We start from the raw sequence: 14,114 nt of genomic DNA, 5'->3' as shown, positions 1-14,114 counted from the left end.
CCCTAACAAAGAAATCCCAAGACATACAATGACGCAATCACAATAGAATGAGACTTCTCACTCACATAACAGTCCTGGGCAATGGGATGTGGGTGTGTCTCCTCCAGGAGGTGACTCAGGAACCCAGGCTCTTCCATCTTGTGGCTCTAGTATAGGATCTCTTGCCTGGAACCAGATGGCAGAAGTGGAAAAGGGGGTGCATGGCATAAACTTATTTCTGTAAAGTCACCTCCACTTGCAAGCCATCAGGTAAATTCAGTCACATAGTCACATCTAACTGTAAGGGAAGCTGGGAAATGTATTCTAACTGTGCGATTAAGGAGGGGGAAATGCACTAGCTAGTAGTTTCTGCCACATCTGGTAAGACAACCACTCATAATTACAACTACTTGAGAGTTTATATTCTAGGTTTGAGAGTTGTTCAGGTTAGAATTTAGGTGATACGTGTTCTTTATACGATTTCATTCTGGAAGAGCGAGTTTGCATCCACTGTGGGTGAACTGGGATGTACATCATGAAGAGACACCCAGACACAAAACCAGAGCTGGCAAAATCACCTTTGTTTGGAAACAGGGGCTTCTGCCACCTGGAGGATAAATGCTGAGTGAAAGGCTGGTTCCTGGGAAGCTCAGAACATCTATGTGAATGCATTCATTCCCTCTCGTGTTTTAAAATTTGAACTCCAGGTAAAATTGCACGTAGACAGAAAATCTTTTCCTTCTTAAACTCTACTCAAGGAACCTGAAGCTGGTTCAGGATTAATCTGTTTCTTTCCTTCACAGGAAATAGGTAAGTCTTAGAAATACAAAAGTGAACCAATCCAAGCTGTAGGGGGAAACCCAAGCATCTAGTTGTACAGGCATGCACTACCACACCCAGCTCACTTTTGTAGAGATGGGATTTCACCACATTGCCTAGGCTGGTCTTGAATTCCTGGGCTCAAGTGATCTGCCCACCTCAGCCTCCCAAAGTGCTGGGATTACAGTCATGAGTCGCTGTGCCTAGCCTACTGATGAATTCTTTTTTTTTCCTTTTTTTCTTTCTTTCCTTTTTTCTTTCTTTCTTTCTTTTTCTTTTTCTTTTTTTTTTTTTTTTTTTTTTTGAGACAAAGTCTTGCTCTATCACCCAGGCTGGAGTGCAGTGGCTTGATCTCAGCTCACTGCAACCTCTGCGTCCCGGGTTTGAAAGATTCTCCTGCCTCAGCTTCCCAAGTAGCTGGGATTACAGGTGCTGCCTGTACAAAAATTAGCCACCATGCCCGGCTAATTTTTGTACTTTTAGTAGAGACCGGGTTTTGCCACATTGGCCAGGCTCGTCTTGAACTCCTGACCTCAAGTGATCCACCCTCCTTGCCCTCCCAAAGTGCTGGAATTACAGGCGTGAGCCATCACACTCAGCCAATTTATTGTGTTTTTTAAAAAAAAATTCTACTGGAGCATTTTACCTTCTGCTATAGCTGTTATAAAATGCTGTTCCTCTGTTGTTAATAATCCAGCCATGGTTATGGCTATTTCTTGTTCTTAGACATCTTTGCTGTTCTTTGCTGTATCCTCTGGAGTTACCTGGCAATGCCAAGGTGTACTTCTCACCTTGCTCATGTAACCCGAGGAGCATGCTAGAAATAATTAGATATTACTGGGATGCTTCCATCCCTAGTTCTTTTTCTGGAATTCTCTAGTCTTGTCAAAGTCACTCTGCTTGTCTGCGAACTGAGACCAGAGGCTGGGCAACCTCATGTACTGACAACCTATTTTTGCCAGAAACCGATCAAATTTCTTTTTCATCTGGAAATAAGTCCTTTCTTGGGATCTTTTATATAATGCAGAGATTGAGTAAGATTGTTAATTCTCTCTTATATTAACAAAGAGTAAAATGTGTGTGTCAGCAATCCAGTACCCTGATATTTGCTTGATACCACAGCATTCTACCTGAATTTAATTCACAACTGTAAGATGATCAAGGTTCTCTGTCAAGGAAAGAGTAAAGTTGACCCTCTCCAAAAGATGGGGCCAGGCTGGGCGTGGTGGCTTATGCCTGTAATCCCAGCATATTGGGAGGCCGAGGCGGGTGGATCACCTGAGGTCAGGAGTTCAAGACCAGCCTGACCAACATGGAGAAATGGCATCTCTACTAAAAATACAAAATTAGCCGGGCGTGATGGCACGTGCCTGTAATCCCAGCTACTCGGGAGGCTAAGGCAGGGGAATCGCTTGAACCCAGGCAGTGGAGGTTACGGTGAGCTGAGATTGCATCATTGCACTCCAGCCTGGGCAACAAGAGTGAAACTCCATCTCAAAAAAAAAAAAAAAAAGATGGGGCCAGAACTGGTAACCATGACTATTTACACGAGTTGGTAACCTGTGAATCCAATAACATTGCATTTCTTATTGTTATATCAATGTGCAAATGTTATAAATATATCTAATTTCTATATCTGCTTTTATACTCCATTCATCACTGTGTAAGGAATCTCTCTGACGCCTTGTCTTGCACCTAGGATGGTAGGTGCGATGGCTGGGCAAAGGAAGGCAAGCATCTAGCTAAATATTGATTTGGGTACAGCAGAGTTCTAATTCTGAGTAATTGGTACTTGTCTGCTTCATCCTGTTAAGAAAAAACAGTGTTCCTGGATGGTTGTGATATAATAATGGCACCCAGCCTAGGCTGTGCTAAAAATATGACCCTTGCAAAGTAGATTTCTCTTTTGTTCTTGGGATGAAACTTGCAGCTTTATTACAACTCATAAGAGCACCTATTCTATTTTTGGAAACTATGCTTGCCTGTGTTTACCGTGCATTTGGTCCATTTCTTGCATTATAGGTAGGGTGAGTCTGGTTCGAGTCTGCACGCTACTATTTGCTCTTGTCAAATTTCAGTTTGTACCTTATATCTCAGTATAGTATAAATACTAACAGTACCTTCTGCTTCAGAAGTATCCTAGTTTGGATGAGAAATTATATGTTCATCTTACACATGTATGTTATAGTACTTCCAACACAAGTCATCTCCCAACTCTCCATATTGGAAAGGTTCACAGCTTCCATTACATAAATGAAACACTACAGTTTGGAAGAATAGAATAGTAAGTTTTCATCAAATGGAGTTTTACATTCTATTCAAGGATTGAGGACCGCGCTGGCCTTTTTGGAACAATCTGGCAATGCCTCGGCTACATCTCTAAAATCTGCTCAGTACTGATACAGTGGCCACTGGGGCCGTGGTCCTTTGGAAGTTCTTGACTCTAGGTTTCACCTTAATCAATAGAGGAGTAGTGTGTGCTCTTATTGACAACGAATATGCTATCGATGTTCTTGTCAATTAGAACTTGTCTAGGATTTGCATATTCACATTCAAATAGAAACTACCACATTTCAGCAGTGGGAGAGAAGGAGCTGAGTTACATGGGCTGGTAGCCTTCAGAAAATTGTGTAAGGCATATTAGCAATATTGTGGACTATGATAAGCCTCTATATAGTGGTAATACTGATAAAATGTTGTATATATTGTAGTCTGAAAGGAATGCATCAAAAATTTTATTGCGTAAGTATTGAAAGTGTACATTATGTATTTAAGAGAAAGCAAATTTGAAGCTCAAGTAATAAGAGATCATATGCAGATTTAGGTCTTCTAACAACAAAAATGGAAGACTAGAGAAAAAAATGCTATAACTTCTTGATTTCACTGTTAGTAGGTAATATCCTGATGTCTTTTCTCCATAACTGCAAGTACATTCAATCTCCACAGGCTGTTTTTATAAAAAATGCTAATTAATTTGTGTCCTTGTAATTAACTAAGGATCTATCTTAATAGATAGATCACTACAATAAAAGTGATGTACCATCTCCCCCACAGCAACAGAAGGATTTTGCTTTGTATCATAAATCAAATTCAAAGAATATCCTTTGGTAAAATGTTAAACTGCAAACTTTTTTTTTTTTTTTTAGACACAGTCTCACTCTGTAGCCCAGGCTGGAGTACAGTGGCATGATCTCAGCTCACTGCAACCTCCGCCTTCTGGGTTCAAGCAATTCTTTTGCCTCAGCCCCCCAAGTATCTGGGATTACAGACGTGCACCACCACGCCTGATGAATTTTTGCATTTTTAGTAGAGACAGGGTTTCACCATGTTGGCCAGGCTGGTCTCAATCCCCCGACCTCAGGTGATCCACCCATCTTAGCCTCCCAAAGTGCTCCTCAGGTGATCCACCCATCTCAGCCTCCCAGATTACAGGCCTTAGCCACCGTGCCTGGCCCTTAAATTGCAAACTTTCACAAGAGTTACCCATCTTGTTTTCTTTGTGAGACAGATAGTCATGTGAAATTGAGTTAATGTTATCTATGCTTTGTCGTCTATTAATGTAAAAATTTCCAGGAAGTATTATTTGACCAGAGTCATTGTGAAACACATACCAGAAATTATTATTATGTCCTTCGAAAATAACCTCCAACATAATCTGTACTTTTGATTATTTTTCTTACTGGATACATTTTCTTACTTGATAAATTGTAGTTCTGGACATAATGTTGAGTTGAAGATGCAATGTGGTAGCTTCTTTTAGGATCATCTCTGTATTTCTAAAGTATAAAAATATTTATCGTATTTCTTTATCAGTACAGAAAAGAATTATTGCCAGCTTGACTCTGCTGGCACATAATTTGACAATGTGTTCTTCATTTAATTTAGATTTTAGCAAAATCTAGAGGATAGGAATCCTGGCAATTGGGGTTATTTACCTCTAGGGCATTTTCCAGCTAAAAGGAGGAGTGGTTCTTTTGACAGTTGTAATATAAAAGGGGTACAAAAGTTGGAGTCCAGGTCCCACTAAGGGAAATGTCCTATTAGCACAATCCCCACACCCCCCCCCACACACTTTTATCTAAATGACAGTACCCCAACTGTAGGGAGAACTAGAAGAAAAGCAGCCCTTCCTCAGACCGCAGCCCAGCTTCCAGTGATCTGGAAGTCTAGTCTCTGAAATCAGATTGAGGTCAGCCAAGATGACAGTGCTCATAGGGACCTGATCAAAACACACGAAAATATTTTCTGGGGAGAGGTATCTCCTAGGGCTCAAATTGTGTGAACAATCTTTCAAATAAAATGTCCAACACACACTCTTGTGTACCCAAGCACATGAGGTGACAAGATAATATGAAGACTGAAAGAAACCGTAAGTAATACACCTATATCTGTAGGGGTTCTGAATATTGGAACTAACAGATCCAGATATTAAAATAACTATGTTTACTATAGCCAAGTAAACAAATCTAAGATAGAAAATACAGTTGAAAACTATACCGAAATAACATAGACAATTTTTTAAAAAGTACCCAGAAATATTTGAACATTAAAAAATATAACTGAAACTAAGAATTTAGCAGTTAGGTTTGACATCAGATTTAAAGGAGAATTACTATAAGAGCGGAGAGAAAAAAAAAAAAACCAGAATGAAGCATGGAGAGACAAACAGATAAAAATTACATGAGAGAGAATAATAAACCCAGAGGATGTGGTGAAGGAAAAAAAACTAACATACATTTCACTGGAGTTCCAGAAAAAAAAAGGAAAGAGGAAGTGGGTCAGAATAAGTATTTGAGGAGCTTAAAAATTACATGAGAGAGAATAATAAACCCAGAGGATGTGGTGAAGGAAAAAAAACTAACATACATTTCACTGGAGTTCCAGAAAAAAAAAGGAAAGAGGAAGTGGGTCAGAATAAGTATTTGAGGAGCTTATAGCTGAAAAATTTCCAAACTGACTAAAAACATTGTCATAGCCCAGATCCTCTAAAAAGCAGAGCTTGAGGCAAAAGCTTACATGTTTACTTTACTGGTAAGTGTATTCCCACAAGCACAAGAGTGGGGTAAAATGATGTGAGATAGAGAAGGATGCAATACAGATATAGCATGTGTTATACTAACGTGGGCATACACTCATTGCAAGTCTATTACCTCGTCTTGCAACCCATCATCAGAAAAGGTATGTCAGCCACTGTTACTTCAACAATCTGGTTCTGAGAAGGAAGGGAGAGAAAACTGTCCAGGACTTTTCCTCTCCCATTGGGTAGAACCCACTACATGGCGTGATACCTCCCACACTTCAAGGTTGTGTACACGTGAGCACTGAGTGCCTCAGCCCACTGGGAAAGTCCCAGGGCAGGACATGAAAGCACATAGCAAGTGTGTGAGATAAGCCACAGGTTGTGCTCAAGTGTGACAAGGATCAGAGAACAGCCACCACAGAGGGCAGATATGAATCTGTGTCAATAAGGTTAGCACATAGATCTGGGGTAACACAAAAGTAAATCTTGTACAGACATCAGTCCAACCAATTCCAGAAGCCCTACAAGCCCAAAGCAGGATAGGAAAAGGTTTTCACCTAGGCACATTGGAGTAAAACGGCTGAAAATCCAAGGAAGACAGAAACTCTTAAAAAGCAGCGAGGGGACCGGGCGCGGTGGCCCACATCTGCAATCCCAGCACTTTGGGAGGCCGAGGAGGGCGGATCACGAGGTCAGGAGATCGAGACCATCCTGGCTAACACAGTGAAACCCCGTCTTTGAAACCCCGTCTCTACTAAGAAATATAAAAAACTAGCCGGGCGAGGTGGCGGGCGCCTGTAGTCCCAGCTACTCGGGAGGCTGAGGCCGGAGAATGGCGTGAACCCGGAAGGCAGAGCTTGCAGTGAGCTGAGATCCGGCCACTGCACTCCAGCCTGGGCTACAGAGCGAGACTCCGTCTCAAAAAATAAAAAAATAAAAAATAAATAAATTCAGCTGAGCGTGATGGCGGGCGCCTGTAGCCCCAGCTACTTGGGAGGCTGAGGCAGGAGAATGGCGTGAATCCGGGAGGCGGAGCTTGCAGTGAGCCGAGATCGCGCCGCTGCACTCCATCCAGCCTGGGCAACAGTCTCAAAAAAAAAAAAAAAAAAAAAAAAAGCAACCAGAAAGCAACCAGGGAAGGAGAGCAGGCAGAGGAGGAGTTGCACGGTGCACGCGCGGTATATGTGGCTGGGGAATTCGTGTGAACGTCAGGGTGGAAGCAGGTGTGAGAGGGTCCAGCAGAAGACAACATAGCTGCCAAAATGTTTGAATCCATCGACAAGTTTGGCCTGGCCTTAGCTGTTGAAGGAGGCGTGGTGAACTCTGCCTTATATATAACGTGGATGCTGGGCACACAGCTGTGGTCTTTGACCGATTCCGTGGAGTACAGGCATTGAGGTAGGGAAAGGGACTCACTTTCTCACCCCGTGGTTACAGAAACCAGTGATCTTTGACTGCCGTTCTCAACCACGTAACGTGCCAGTCATCACTGGTAGCAAAGATTTACAGAATGTCAACATCACACTGAGCATCATCTTCCGGCCCGTGGCTAGCCAGCTTCCTCGCATCCTCACCCACATTGGAGAGGACCATGATGAGCGTGTGCTGCCGTCCATCACGACCGAGATCCTCAAGTCAGTGGTGGCTCGCTTTGGAGGTGGAGAACTAATTTCCCAGAGAGAGCTGATCTCCAGGCAGCTGAGTGATGACCTTACGGAGCGAGCAGCCTCCTTTGGGCTCATTCTGGACGACGCGTCCTTGACACATCTGACCCTCGGGAAGGAGTTCATAGGGGGAAGCCAAACGGATGGCTCAGCAGGAAGCAGAGAGGGCCAGATTTGTGGTGGAAAAGGCTGAGCAGCAGAAAAAGGCGGCCATCACCCCTGCTGAGAGCGACTGCAAGGCCGTTGAGCGGATCACCAACTCACTGGCCACCGCAGGGGACGCACTGATCGAGCTGCGCAAGCTGGAAACTGCGGAGGACATCGCCTACCAGTTTTTACACTCTCGGAACATCACCTACCTGCCGGCAGGGCAGTCTGTCCCCTGCAGCTGCCCCAATGAAGGCCCACCCTGCCTGCACTCCGTGGGCCAACTGGGCCACAGCCCGGATGATTCGATGATTTTTTTTTTTTTTTTTTTTTTTGAGACGGAGTCTCACTCTGTCTCCCAGGCTGGAGTGCAGTGGTGCGATCTTGGCTCACTGCAACCTCCACCTTCCGGGTTCAAGAGATTCTCCTGCCTGAGACTCCTGAGTAGCTGGGACTACAGGCCCGCACCACCACACCCGGCTAATTTTTTGTATTTTTAGTACAGAGGGGGTTTCACCATCTTGGCCAGGCTGATCTTGAACTCCTGACCTCATGGTCCACCTGCCTTGGCCTCCCAAAGTGCTGGGATTACAGGCGTGAGCCACCGTGCTCTGCCATCCCCATGATTCTTAACACCGCCTTCCTTCTGCCTCTACCTCAGAAATCACTGTGAAATTTCATAATTGGCTTAAAGTGAAGGAAATAAAGGCAAAATCACTTCAGATCTCTAATTAGTCTAAAACAAAAAAGGCAGCCGGAGGAAAAAAGACAGATCATCCTAAAAGGAACAACAACTGAAATGATAGCTTACTTCTCAGTAGAAGCAATGGAAGCCAGCAGACAATAACATGGCATTTTCAATACACTGAAGGAAAATAGCTGCCATAGTGACTTAGCAAACATCTACAAATATTGAAAATACTCTTTAGGAATGAAGGAGAAATAAATATTTTTTCAAGAAAAAATAGAGTGAGAAGTCATCCCCAGCAAGCCCATACTACAAGTATTAAAAGGTGCTCAGGCCGGGCGCGGTGGCTCAAGCCTGTAATCCCAGCACTTTGGGAGGCCGAGACGGGCGGATCACGAGGTCAGGAGATCGAGACCATCCTGGCTGACACGGTGAAACCCCGTCTCTACTAAAAAAAAAAATACAAAAACTTAGCCGGGCGAGGTGGCGGGCGCCTGTAGTCCCAGCTACTCGGGAGGCTGAGGCAGGAGAATGGCGTAAACCCGGGAGGCGGAGCTTGCAGTGAGCTGAGATCCGGCCAGTGCACTCCAGCCTGGGCGACAGAGCGAGACTCCGTCTCAAAAAAAAAAAAAAAAAAAAAGGGTGCTCAGGTAAAAGGAAAATGAGCCTATGCAGAAGGCCAGAAATAGAGGAAGAAACACGAAGCAATAAAAAATAATAATTATGCTAGGGTCTCCGTTCATTTGTGCTGCTGTAACAGAATATCTCAGACTAGGTAATTTATAAAGAACAGAAATTTATTTCCTCCTAACTCTGGTGGATGAGAAGTTCAAGATCAAGGCGCTGAGAGCCTTCATGCTGCGCCCTCACATGGCAGAAGATGGAAGGGCAAGAGAGAGTGAACCTACTCCCACCAACCCATGAATCCATTCACCTACCTCTTCCCCAAAAGCCCCACTTTCCAAGACTGTTGAATTGAGGATTGAGTTTTCAACACAAATTATCAGGGATACATTAGAGCATAGCAACTAGTAACTCTAAATAATTTGTTAACTGTATAAAACAAAAATAATGTATTGTGCAGTTTAAAATATTTATAGATACAAGACCACAACAGTATATAATTTGGGAGGGAGGTGTATGGAGTTACAGGGCTTAAAAGCCTCCTACTGGAAAAGGGTAAAAATACCAGTTGACATTAGACTTTGTCAAGTCTAATGCTTGCTAAAATTCTGCATGCTATAGTCTCTAAGGCAACCACCAAAGGAAGAGTAAAAGCTGTATAATGTCCTAGCAAATAGAGATTAAAAGTAGAATTGTTAAAAATATCAGTTATCGGCTGGGCATAGTGATTCACATCCATAATCCCAGCACTTTGGGAGGCCGAGGTGGGCCGATCACTTGAGGCCAGGAGTTCGAGAGCAGCCTGGCCAACATGGTGAAATCCCATCTCTACTAAAAATACAAAAATTAGCTAGGTGTGATAGCAGGCGCCTGTAGTCCTAGCTACTTGGGCGGCTGAGGCAGGAGAATCACCTGATCACACCACCACGCTCCAGCCTGGCCAGCAAAGCGAGACTCTGCCAAAAAATGAAAAATAAAGGAAAGAAAAGAAAAAAGATCAATATAAAAGAGACAAGAATGGAGAGACAAAGGAGCATAGAACAGGCAGAACAAGAATACATCACATAATAATTTGGTAGATGTAAAACCAAATATGTCAATAATTATAGCAAATGTAAAGCAACTAAATGCTACCATTAAAACACAAAGAATGACAGGCTAGTTTAAAAAAATAAACCCCATGGAAAGAAAGTTTAGATTTCATCTCCTCCAAGTTATCTGTAAAACAAAACTATCTACAGCCCATCAGATTTGGTTTGAATTTATAAACCATAGCAATCTCACTCATCACTATATCCTAATTCAGATAATTTTGTTTAGATGGGGTCTCACTATGTTGCCCAAGCTAGACTCAAATTCCTGGGCTCAATCAATACCACCTCAGCCTCCCAAGAAGCTGTCACTGCGCCTGGCTTCAGGTAATTCTTTTCTTTTTTCTTTTTTCAGGTAATTATTTTCTTTTCCTCTGTCTTCAAATGTTAAAGAATCCCTTCATTACTGAGCCAAAAAAAATTATCTTAGACATACTTTATTGAGACATAGACAATGTCTCTCTCATTTCATATGACAGTCCATCAGATATAGGAATATGGATACCAATTTTTCTATTTATATATCCCTAGTTAAAAAAAATTTTTTTACATAATCTTCACCATATTTTTATATCATTTATGAAAACAGCTCCTTGTACAGTTGGCCCATTGATCCAGCTTGTTAAATTATTTTCAGACTTTGCTTAAGTGAACCATCATATTGTCACTTTCTTCCATTTCAAATCACAGGGAAATGATACAAAGAGCATGCTTTCTATATTTTCATCTTATTCATTGATAAAAACATTGAATAGAACATATCTGATGACCGTGCTTCAGAGCAGGCTTTGGAGAACTTTTTCTAAATTGACCTTGATCCATGAATCAACATTCTGAAGGCATGCAGTTTTAAACATAAATAAATTTGCCTGTGTAGCCAGTTCACATTCCTCCAACTTGTCCATGAGAGGCCTTGAGAAGTCTTGAGTTGGCATAAGAGTCCTTGTTAGATGCCTTGCTTAAATTTAAATAACTGGCTGTGCACGGTAGCTCATGCCTGTAACCCCAGCACTTTGGGAAGCCCAGATGGGTCTCTCAAAAATAAATAAATAAATAAATAAATAAATAAATAAATAAATAAATAAATAAATTCAAATACCTTAGGTCTGCTTATCAAACTAGATGTGACAATCTCAGAAGTGAGTGCATATCTCATTTCCATTTGTTTATGGGGACAGAGAGTCAACTATAAATAATATGCAAGTCTGCAGACTTAGGTTAGAAAAGGTATGATAATCCAGTACCTCATCCATCTGCGGGCACTGAAGCTGCTAAACATCACTTTTTTTTTTTGAGACAGAGTCTCACTCTGTTACCCAGGCTGGAGTGTAACGGCGCAGTCTTGGCTCACTACAACCTCCATCTCCCAGGTTCAAGCAATTCTCCTGCCTCAGCCTCCCAGAGTAGCTCGGACTGCAGGCACGTGCCACCACTCCTGGCTAATTTTTGTATTTTTAGTAGAGATGGGGTTTCACTATGTTGGCCAGGCTGTTCTCAAACTCCTGATCTTGTAATTTGCCTTCCTTGGCCTCCCAAAGTGCTAGGATTACAGGCGTGAGCCACCTCGCCTGGCCTAGACATGACTTTTTAAAGAAAATGCCACAGTGGAACACACTGGACCTTTGAACCCCTGGAGAAACTCAATGGGTTCCAAAGCATGAATAACAAGTAAAACTAGTAACAGCTTTTAGAAACCCCAGGGGCCATAGTAAAGGTAGAGTGTACTTCAAAAAGTTACAAACTGGTTCATCTGAGGCTCAGAGGGCACTGGTCTCAGAGAATTGAGATGAAGATGCTCCCTGAACCTCTGATGTCCTTCTTAGTGAATTTGAATCATGACAGTGGACTTCTTTCCTAGAGGAGCTGCATGAGTTAGGGTACTTTCTGTTGTATGTAACAAAAACTGACTGAAACTGGCTTAGACAATAAACAAGTTCATTATTTCACCAAATCAAACTCCAAGAGGCAGAGCAGGCTTCAGGCTTGGTGGATTCAGTAGCACAATTCTGCCACTGGCAGCCCAGGAATATTCTTCATCATTCCAATGTGGGAGAGAAATAGAATTACTAAAATTGATTTAGACTATTTTCTGGGGTTGAATGGATGTTGGTGAGTCAACCACCAACAGAAGAGTTTTTGAACATTGAATGTAGAATAGAACTCCTAGTTCTAAGCTAGGATTTCTTTCCTGACTTTTACGGTAGTGTCAACCCTAAGGCAATAAGATTGAAGGCAAGGATATAAATTAGCTGACCTAAGAATACACCCAAAGGGATGTAGCTTTATCCCTAGAAACAAACCTCTACACAGTCCTATGATCTTCTCCAACACAGTGGTAACGCAGTTCTTGAATTCTAAACAGAGGCCTGGGATGCAGGTGGGGAAACATTCGTTCCATGAATACAATGTGTATAGAAACCTTTCTTTTCTTTTGGAAGTTTGAGGCAGAAAATCAAGATGGGAAAGACACCCAGATACCTTTCTAGTTGGAAACCAACCTAGACTAATTTTAACAAATGGTAAAACATAAACCGAATGATTTCATTGGTTGCTCAATAATGGATTTAGTGAAGAGAAGCTGGAACTAATGAACAAACTAAGGAATGGGGTATTGCTTTCATTAATTTATGCTACCTCTACCTTCGATCAGGAAGGTATAAGAGATGGCTATGAACTATGAGCAATAATATGTTTCTTTATTTCTTAGTGATTGAAGTGTTTTTAAAAACAGGATTTTTTTTTTTTCCTTGAGACAGCGTCTCACTCTGTCGCCCCCAACTGGAGTACAGTGGTGCGATCTCAGCTCACCACAACTTCCACCTCCCAGCCTCAAGAGATTCTCCTGCCTCAGCCTCCCAAGTAGCTGGGATTACAGGCATGTGCCACTATAGACTGGCTAATTTTTGTGTTTTTAGTAGAGACGGGATTTCACCATCTTGGCCAGGCTGGTCTGAAACTCCTGACCTCAAGAGATTCAACCGCCTCAGCCTCCCAAAATGCTGGGATTGCAGGCATGAGCCATCATGCCTGGCCAGAGAAATATTTTTGACAGCTCAATTTATCATATATACTAAATTTACAATGCATGCTAAGAACAGAAATATTAATTACCAAAAATGAAACTGATTTTTACCATAGAATGATTTCAGTATTCTTAGACATATACATTTGTCTTAGTCATATGGGTTGCCCTGTCAAAGATGAGCATTGAAAAGAGAATTCCATTTCTAGAGTAAGATGAATGTGTAACTTCTATTGACTTCAACGATTACAATTGCCTCCAGTTGAAGCAATTCTCATTCAAGCCACGTATTTTCTGTCTAGTCTCCCTACCTTTGGATAGCATATAAATTTCTAAGAAATAGGCAGGGAGAATGATGGATTTGCATGCAAATGTTGGTATTTATTCCAAATTTAGCCATCCCATGCAAGGACACTATGTCAAGAGCTGATGAAACATATTTGAATAATGGAATCTTGGGTTAGAGAAGACCACATCGCTGATGTTTGCATTGCGTTCTATAAATATTGTGCAAATTAACATTTTAATGCAAATATTTCAATAAAACTTTCAGACTCAGTCTCCTATGAATTAATTTAGCTGACTATCTCTTAGGGACTTCATAATTTATTAATTTGTTCAGAAAATTTGATATGCGCCAGGTGCACTGCTTTAGGCATTGGGGGTATGGCAGTGAACAAGATGGGCACAGTCCTAGTCTTCATGGCCATTACATTCTTGGACATTACATTCAGGAAATAACCAATCAATCAAATGAACAAGATAATTTCTAATAGTGATAAGGCAGTGGGACAGGGTGATATAATAGACAGTGATGTAGAAGTGTAATATGAGCTGGTCAAAGAAAGTGTTTGAGGAGGTGATATTTGAGCAGAAACTGAAATAATGCATGGGAGGCAGCCATGCGCACAAAATCTTTATTTACTCCAAGAGAACCAGTATATGCAAAAGAACTCTGCAGCACTAGCACAATGCCTTCTTCCTTATAGCTGGTTGGTGCCCCAAACCTTGCTTACTTGAAAAACTGTCACATTTACAATAAAATACTTAGGACTGTAGA

General features: G+C 41.9%; 1 pseudogene; it reads left to right on the top strand.

The window, feature by feature from the left end:
* The first annotated feature begins 5,903 nt into the window (after positions 1 to 5,903).
* Positions 5,904 to 13,827, top strand: LOC105498972 (prohibitin 1 pseudogene; annotated as a pseudogene).
* Positions 13,828 to 14,114: the final 287 nt, after the last annotated feature.

Source organism: Macaca nemestrina, chromosome 14, assembly GCF_043159975.1.
Source record: "Macaca nemestrina isolate mMacNem1 chromosome 14, mMacNem.hap1, whole genome shotgun sequence".
Lineage (NCBI taxonomy): Eukaryota > Metazoa > Chordata > Mammalia > Primates > Cercopithecidae > Macaca > Macaca nemestrina.
This window is presented reverse-complemented; position numbering and strand designations above follow the sequence as displayed.